The sequence below is a fragment of the Adiantum capillus-veneris genome, chromosome 6 (genome assembly GCF_014529385.1).
Source record: "Adiantum capillus-veneris isolate H3 chromosome 6, ASM1452938v2, whole genome shotgun sequence".
Taxonomy (NCBI): Eukaryota; Viridiplantae; Streptophyta; class Polypodiopsida; order Polypodiales; family Pteridaceae; genus Adiantum; species Adiantum capillus-veneris.
In genome coordinates, this window is record NC_140936.1 from 132,696,307 (window position 1) to 132,705,878 (window position 9,572).

The following is a 9,572-nucleotide window of genomic DNA, read 5'->3' on the forward strand; positions in this document are numbered from 1 at the left end:
AAAGGAGGGTGGCTCCTTGGATGAGATTCGACAGTGGCGCCCCATCACCATCCTCAACTCAGCCTACAAAATTCTTGCCAAGGCTCTGAGTTTGAGGATTCAGCCACTTTTGGAGAGCCTTATACATGGGACTCTGATAGGTTTTGTCAAGGAACGTAGTATCCTTGACAACATCTTCACTTTCTGGGAGGCTTCTGCCCTGGCACGGCTCCGTGGGGAGGGCCTTGTGATTCTTCTTCTCGATTTTGAGAAGGCATACGACAGAGTTGACTGAGACTTTCTAGAGGGCACTCTACGCAGGATGGGCTTCTCAAATGCTTGGATCAGAGGGGTGTCAGCTTTGTACAGACAGGCTCACGGTCAGGTGCTTTTGGCAGGAGGTAGAGGTGAGCGCTTCATGCTCACACGCTCGGTCAGACAGGGTTGTCCTCTTGCCCCCTCTCTCTTTCTGTTCTATGCGGAGGCGATGAGCAGATTTTTGGTGTCATAGCAGGTTGGTCTACGGGGCTTAGCACTCCCTATTCGAGGAGATGAGCTACTGGACGCTGAGTTTGCAGATGACTCAACCTTATACTTAAGAGGGCCAGGAGGCCAATCTGCACAGATGTGAGCAGGCTTTGGATCTCGGGCGCACTGATCAACTGGAGAAAGACAGTGGCTTTCTCGGTTGGCAGTGCTCCTGTGCCAGATTGGATGCAGGAGAGGGTTTCAGGTGGATTCCCCCAGGGACTGTAGTTCGGTACTTGGGTTGTCAGGTTGGTTTGGACTTGTCTCCCGAGCAGCAGATTGCTCCTCTTCTCCTGTCCATCAGGAGAAAGCTGTTACATTGGAGCTCAGCACGACTTTCATTGGCTGGTAGAGTAGTAGTTGCCAACCAGGTGTTGTTGGAGACTATGTGGTACATCACTTCCTGCTGGATCTTCTCGAGTTCTTGTATCAGCCAGGTAAAGAGGCTGATCAGGAACTTCCTTTGGTCAGGACGTGACACTCAAATTGCCCGAGCCAAGGTGGCTTGGTCGGTCATCACACCTCCTTGTTCTCAGAGAGGGCTTGGGATCATTGATCCAGCACAGCTGAGCAGAGCCCTTCTTGGGAAGTTCGTAGTCAGAGGACTTCTTCCAGGAGAGGAGCCGCGGAAGGAGTTCTTGCTACAGAGGCTTCGTGCCAGGGTGCCTCAGTCACGAGGCCCTTGGCAACCTTCGACCAGATTGATCTTTACAGAGTTGCGCCGAGTTGGTTTGAGCAGGAGACTGGAGGACCGCTTCGCTGTGAGTTTGCTTCGATCTTGGGAGCTCTTACGGCGTGGCCTGGAGCAGAGACAGCCGACGTGCACGGAGGAGCGCCTACGGCAACCCCTCGTCTGGAACCCCATGGTTAGCACTCAGAGAGGCCACTTGGTTGGTAGTCGGCCTCATGTTTCTTAGGGTCCCATGGCAGCAGGTCCAACGCGCTCTCTAGGTGACTGGCTAGAGTTCACACGTTTGTCAAAGGAGGTGTAGGGTTTCCAGCTAAACAGGACATGAGAGGGGTGCAGAGCATATGTCAGGACATCTCAGAGTCAGTTCCAACTGAGTGGCTCACGCCTCTCGAGCCAGTAGTACCCCGGGGGATGGGAGCCTTCACACGACTGGAGGTTCTCATTTCAATCAGGGCCTGCTCAGAGACTGTCTCAGCCCTGTTCTTCGAGCTTCAAGGTGGGGGACGACTACAGCGAGTTGCAGTAGAGGCTCCGCAGGTAGCAGAGTGCTGTTTTCAGAGGATCGAGTAGTGGGCATCTGTGGGAGGACCTACGTCATAGACCCTGACCCAGCAGCTCTTGAGACTGGACACTGGAGGCTATGGGCTTGGGAGTGTTGTCCGCTGGCAAAAGTACAATGGGATCCTGGTGAGTGGCTATGGAGGGACCCCTTCTCTTCTGCAGACCACCCAGGAGTCCCGTTCTTTCAGTACACTGTTCGACTGGGACGTCATAAACTAGCAGCACAGAGAGGCCCGTCCCACTGCAGCACGTCATTGGCAGGAGGAGGGTCTCACAGTCGAGTTCTTGGCAGACTTTTGGGAGAGGTTATGGGACTCCAGACAGCCGAGACGAGTCACCTTGTTTCAGTGGCTGGTCACACACAGATCTACAGCAGTAGGGAGCTGGCTATTGCATAGTGGTCTCTCGGCCGCATGTGCAGCTTGTGACCATTTGGTGGAGAGTCAGCGTCACTGTCTTTGGGACTGTCCCTCGGCCCAGCAGGTGTGGCTACGAGTTCTTCGGCTGAAGCCTGCTCTCTCCACGGCTTGATAGTACACTTGAGGGGCAGCGGCTTGGTCCACCCTCACGCGCCCGACACTTCAGTTTGAGCTATCTTCCACCAGCAGGATGTTAGTGATACAAAGGGGGCGACCTACACTCCAGCCTACTCTACAGAGCTTACTGCACAGGAGTGGTGCAGTGAGAGAGAGGAGTGTTGGGAGCTCATCAGTGGCCTGACACCTTGGTTCATCTGGCGGGCCCGCTATTTCCGCATCTTTGAGGCTCGCCCTATGCCACTAGCAAAGACTGTTCGTGACTTTTGGCTAGAGCTCATCCATACTCTCAAAGGACAGCTTGAGGGACTACAAGGCAGCTCTGACCGCATGCGGGAGCGCCGCGAGGCTTTCCTTCGACTCTAGCGTCCTAGGCCTTTCTACACCATAGTCCAGGGTGTGCTCAGATGGCACTATCGTCCACCTGTGTGGCTCTTCCCTCCTCCCATCTCTTGATTTAGCCTCATTGTATATATGCTGTTTTTTCATTGGGAGAGTCTCCCCATCATGTTTGTTGTAGCCCTCTCTTGCAGAGGTGATTGTAGCCCTATGGACAGTTTTCATTAACTAATAGAAGGATATTTTTTCTCGAAAAACAAAAAAAAAAAGCAAAGCCAAAAAGCTGTCAGCGTAATTTACGAAAATCCGTACAGCTTGCCACGTCCTCAGCCAACGCAAAATGCGGAATTCCGTACAGCTTGCCACGTCATCATGACAGCACAATTTTCAGAAATCTGTTGTACAGCTGCTTCTTCTTTGCTTCTGCTTCTTCTAGGGTTTAGGCCCATCGGCCGACAGCTCCGTTCTTTAGTAGGTTGACACGTCAGCTGTTTGTTACAGCTTACACTGTTGTCCATGCCCTGCTCGTTGCACATCTAGAATGAGTACTTGCCTATGCTTCTAGCTTGTAGTAGGGTGCGCGTTTGATGGTTCCATTAAAGCTAATGCGCGAGCAAGTACTTTAAACTTTTGTCTCCATTGCTTTCCCTACGACTTCATATGTGAGTAAAAGTTGCTGGATCTGCTCAAAGCGTGGTTAGGGGCATTAATTAATCAGCGGCCGATTAGCCTCCTAATAAGCTGCTTAAGCACAAGGCAAATGTGAGCTATACTTGAGCACAAAAGAAAAGCATGAAAAAAGAAAGTTTATTTGCATACCCACGTCCAGCAATGCTTGTCATCTTCCTGCAATACTGAGTAGTTACTCACGGGGAGTCAAGGATTCTTTATCCATAGTGAACTTGCTGCAAACATTTGACTGTGTGTTCAGAAATTGGAACGTGCTGCGATGAAAGGAGCGGCAAAAGATGCTACTAGCATCATAACCTATACTCTCTCTCTCTCTCTCTCTCTCTCTCTCTCTCTCTCTGCTTGTGGAGAAGATCTAACTGCTTCTGTACCAAAGCAATTGAGCAACGCAGAGTGGTTTTTTTATTGGGAAAATTACCAAAATACCCCTCTAATTTGTGGAAATTCCCAAAATACCCCTCAAATTTCAAAAATTCCCAAAGTACCCCCATAATTTGTCATAAATTCCCAAAATGCCCTTCAAATTTTTCAAAATTCCCAAAAAACCCCTGGTTGTGAGAGTAAATTTCTTGAAAAACAAAAAACTTGTAGCTTTTCATAAGAAGAGTGATTGTTTACCATACAGGATGCTAAAACTAAATTTTGAGCTGGTTATGTAGGCTTTGGAGATGAATTTCTTCATTATTTTTAGACATAATTGCCTTTTTTTTGGGAGGTAATTTGCAAAAATTACATACTAAGCACTCAAAAACCGATCTCACTTGTCAAACAAGAATAAAGATTAGAAAATCTTGAAGATCCAACAAAAATAGATACAAGGGTATTTTGGGAATTTTTGAAATTTGAGGGGTATATTGGGAATTTCCACAAATTAGAGGGGTATTTTGGTAATTTTCCCTTTTTTATTTTATTCACTTGGTAGCTAATTTTCGAGCAGAGTTTTTTTTAGAGCTTTTCATGGCAGTGATGTTTTTTTCTAAATTTAAATATAATGCCACGTGGTGACTTTTGCGTTTAGATACTACAAAAAGAGCCTTTGGCTCACCAAGTAACAAGCAAGGATATCCAAAGTTGCTTCAATAAGAATGGAAGAGAAGAAGAAGAAGAAGAAGAGAGTTTTAACGTCGTAGGAAACTATCCCGAGCGAGAGAGAGAGAGAGAGAGAGAGAGAGAGAGAGAGAGAGAGAGAGCAACTTCTTGAGATCTCACGTTGTGACGTGTGTGTGTGTGTGTGTGTGTGTGTGTGTGTGTGTGTGTGTGTGTGTGTGTGTGAGAGAGAGAGAGAGAGAGAGAGAGACTTCCTGAGATCTTGCGTTGCATGACGCGTGAGATATCTTGCTACCGCCCAAGAACTCGCCAAGTTGCCGATGCAACCAAAGGAAGGCGGCCAAAGAAAAAAAGAGAGAGAGACAGGGAGGGAAATAGAAATTTTTAACCCAATGAAAGGACACCACCTGGCTGACCGAAATTCAACTCAACGCTAAGGCCTTCCAGAATGGCAGGCCAAAAAAATTACTCAAAAAACTAAGAAACGTGCAACTAGTTCTTCCTATCAACTACTCACTTGATCTTTTTAAAGCCTAAATGAGCTCGGATGGCCACGCAACTTATGGAGCCACTAGACAGGAGTTAATAGAAGATATCTAAAACCTAAAGATCGCCTTTTGAGAGGGGCAAAAAATGCGATCCGCCGTATTTTAGGTCAAACAAACAAGTACAGAAAGGTCTTAACAGCTTAGCTTTATGTCCTAGAGTACTCTCCTATCAACAATTATGCATTAATCTTTCAAAATAGCACTTAAACGACAGATTTAAGTGATTTACCACAATAAAATCAACCTTCTTACAAAAACACTGAAGATTACACTTGAAAGAAAGAGCAATGGACCACTGACATAATGCAATGATCTTAAAAAACCTAAAATTTTCACTTTCACAACCCTCTCTCTCTCTCTCTCTCTCTCTCTCTCTCTCTCTCTCCAACATCACATTAGAAGACAAAACTCGACTTGACAAGGCAAGAATCTCACTTCTAACTGCTCACAATTGAGAGTCACAAACTAAAAGTTTCATGCTTTCCACATGAAAAACCAAACCCTGCTCACTATGCAGACAGAATACCTAGTATGAAACTACCTAACGGAGCATGAATTCATCCACTAGAATCTTATTATAAATATTGTTTTGGAAGCAATCCCTTGATCCATTCTTTCTCGATGTCAGTTGCACCAACAAGTTCATTAGGCACAGTAACAAGCACTTCCTTTAGGAGCTTATTCACGTTCTCAGTAGTTGCGGTCAATGCCGTAACAAGAAAGGTTGATATGAGGGTCCATATATGTCGCTACATGCCTTTCAGTTGATGTCCAAAGACGCCATGCAGACCCATCCCTAGGATCCTTGACTCGCTCACGCAAGGACATAACAATAGTGGTCGATAAGGCCTGGTTCTACGCTTACATTTGTAAACTCCGACCTTACTTTACTAGTAGAAACTTCTTCTAGCCAGCCAGGCTGATTGAAGTTCTTTACTGAGCTATGCAGTTCATGCCTTTTGACGTCCACACTGGAATGATCATGTCTATACCTAGCAAGTTGTTCTCTGCCCTATACATGAGAGTATAACTTGATACGAAAGCCCTATGCAATGTATCAGTGGTTGGAGGTTTACGCACTACGCACTAGCACGAATGAATTGAAGAAAACACTCCCCCCTTTGGGCATTTAGCCTTAAGGTCGTCAAAAGTGATATGATCAGCATTTCTATTTACCATAGTTACCCGGAACATGGAATGGGAACGGCGACGGGACCCCCCGCGGAACGGGGGAACGGCGAGGGGTCCAGAACGGGAACAGCGCGGAACGAGAGGCATAAAAACACCCAAATAATGCAATTTTAAATCTTTAAGCCCTATGTGATTAAATAATAGTAGTGTCAGAGTCCTTTGACTCTAATACTCACAAAAAACTTGATTGAAGACCATTCAACCTTACTATGGCCAATGTGTGTCGTATAGACTTGAGAGCTTGAGAGGGGGGGAGGGACACAGAGAGAGCTTAAAAGTTGAGAGAGAGAGGGAGACTCGAGAGAGCTTGAGAAAGAGGGGGAGTGGGAGAGAGCCTTGTCGACTCTAGAGTCTAGAGTATAAACTAACGAGGCTAGAGCTTGAGAGTCAAGACTCGACACTTGAGAGGGTAGAGCTTGAGCTTTGGCCCTTGAAAGCTTGTGTGCACTGTGAAGGTAAGGGGTGGGGGGAAGGGCATTTAATAAGGGGGAGCCTCACAAGATAAAGCACATAAATCTGAAAATCTACCATTCTGGGTTGGCCGTTCCGGTACCAAATTCCGTCCGGAACGTCTTCGCCGGTCCGGGCCATGAAAACCCTCCAAAACGCCATTCCGGCTTTCCTAGCCCACAAGGGGGCGTTCCCCGATAACTATGCCATTTACAAGTAGCTTTTCCAAATATTTTTCCACGGGAATCTACCGCAGCTACCATTCACTTTTCTTGTCCCACGTTGCAACCACTAGAATGAACTTTGCGACAAAATCTCCTCGTGATCTAGGAGTCACATAGCCTGCCATGCATGAAGCAAGCAAGCGCTTTAGTGCCCCTTCCTGGACCACATCATCTCGCAAAGCAGAGGCTGCAGCTTCCGCAAGAATTGGCTCAACTGGCAAACCAATATAAATCATAGACCTATCCTCAGAAACGCACAGAATCAAGTTCATGTGTGAAGCTGACATGGCTTCTGCAAGCTCAGATCGAGCACATATTGAGAGCCCTGCTGAAGGAGACAAAAGTGTCATGGATTGGCTTTCAGTCATGACCCCACGGTGCACATCCACAGCCAGACCCTTCTAGTCAAATCAACTTCACACATGAACTTAATTCTCCGCGTCTCTGAGGAAAGGTCCATGGCTTCTGCAAGCTCATATCGGGCACATATTGAGAGCCCTGCTGAAGCAAACAAAAGTGCCATGGCTTGGCTTTCAGTCATGACCCCATGGTGCACATCCACATCCAGACCCTTCTCGTCAAATGGCCCGGCGATGGTTCTAACCAACTCTTGCAAAGCAAAACGCCGAACAAAGGATGGCTTATCCCCCATTTCCAGCCTTGCAGACCACATTGGCCTGCCTTGCTTCAACCAATGTTGGGGTTGGAAGCAGTAAGGAACTCCATGACTTGCAGTTTCCTTGAAAAGAGACATATTTGGGAGGAAGTAGATAGAAGGTACCAATTTGAAACCCATCGATCTGGCCCTCTCACTGTCCGCGTTGTGCTTGCTGGGTAACAGATTGGTAACTTTAGCAGAGGTGTCTAGCATAACTGCATTGAAGGTTTGATGGTCCAAAAACATCCTGAGGGCCCTCCTGACTTGATAGAATGGGAATAAGGCCATCGATTTTGAATATGGTTCTTTTATTTTCAACCCTCTTGCTTCATCAAAGGCAAAGATGACACTGCAAGGGGTGTGAATACACACCTCCTTCTCGTCAGGTGAGCATTGTGTGCCAATGCTCCACATGTCTAGATTTTTGCCTATGTACGTGTCATCACGGTCCTCTAGTATCTTCTCGGAAAGGTCACCTTTGGGAAAACCATGCTCATCAAGAAGCTAATATTGCTTCCAATCCTCTAGAGCAATGTGACATGAAACGTTTCGTGGTTTCGATCGTTTCGGGGTTTCAAGGTTTTGAAACGTTTCGTTTCATAGCGTCAAAAACATGAAACAGGTTTCATAAACGACATTAAATTATATCTTAATAAAATATGATAAATATGTATACAATGTAGCATACATGACGCTAGACTTTAATGTCCACGAGAGAGAGAGAGAGAGAGAGAGAGAGACGTCCTCACTGCTCAGTGCTCACTGCTTAGAAGCGACTTTAAGCAAGCACGATCAAAGAGATGTTCAGTATTGATGAAAGTTAAAACATCGCCACTAGTTTCATGAATCATAACTGATGCATCATTGGTTCATTTAGCAAAGTACTTCTATTGAACAAAGTTTCTGGAAAAAAAGCCCCAATTTTAAACGTTTCATAAAAAATGCCTGTCCGTTTCATGCATTTCGGCAAAACGTTTCATAGGTTTCGAGGTTTCGGGGTTTCATCTGCATGAAACGCGTTTTTATGTCACACTGCTCTAGAGGTGTGATACTAATGTAAGCAGCCAATATGCTGAGCCACGCCTTCAAGTAAAACACCATACCATGTTCTGTGAATGTGTTAGCAAGCTTACCTGCGAGACCAATTGTCCTCGCGGGGAAGAGAGACTCATCAGGCTGCAATAGCAAACATACACACCCAGCTTACTCAATTCCATCAAGGCTCTTGACTTGCCTACACCAGATGATTGTACAAGGGCGCAATAGGGAATGTAGTAAGTATCAATTTTCACTGTGCGAAGATGCTTAACAAGCTGGTTGTGCAGTTCCTGGTGTGCAGTTCCTTGAAACGGAATATCAAAGCACTTGTACAATCATCAGGTATAGGAAAGTCATAATGCTTTTCATTGACATAACGCTTTTCCCCATCATGGCGAGGTTTTTTAGCAATACGACCCTTCACAAATTGGGTGGCATGTTGCGCTTCCATATTGAACTCTAAAACCAACTGGTCAAGGTGGTACTGGAGCAGATCTGCAAGCGCCTTTCCAGAGTGAACCGATTGATGCTAGCAAGAGCTTAAGAGCTTATCCGACTGGAGCTGTGAGCGGTACTGGAGCAGATCTGTGAGCGCCTTCCTAGAGTGAACCAGATTCCTGATAACAAAATCTTCCAACTCCAAGTTTGAATAGCTCACGTAGAAACATATTTCCTTCACTCTTTCTGCTCTTTCCGCTGCCTCTCTCGCTGCTCTTTGCTCCTATCTCGCTAACGTTTCCTGACAGCGTCTTCTCTTTCCCATTGATGCTAGCAAGAGCTTAAGAGCTTACCCGACTGGAGCTGAATCTTGATGCGCGGAGGAAGGCGGAGCAATAACAGAGGGAGAAAAAGGACTTCTCGCCTACAGCTCGCTGGATGACGGACACATTTTTGGGCGAGGATGGTGCTCAGTCCAACGCCATCTTAGGCCGGCTTCACAAACGTCCGCCCGTTCTCTATGGACAAAGCGAATGACCAGGCTGCCACCTAATACGACCAAAATCTGGAAGTTGGTGGGAACTTCTTCTTCTTCGTCTCTTACAGTTTTAAGCCCCTCGATTGAGATTTGCAGATTGGCTAGGGTTAAGCTCG

At 46.5% G+C, this 9,572-nt stretch overlaps 1 pseudogene; it reads right to left on the reverse strand.

Moving 5' to 3' along the window:
- Positions 1–5,494: 5,494 nt before the first annotated feature.
- LOC147456305 (uncharacterized) lies at positions 5,495–9,243 on the reverse strand (annotated as a pseudogene).
- Positions 9,244–9,572: the final 329 nt, after the last annotated feature.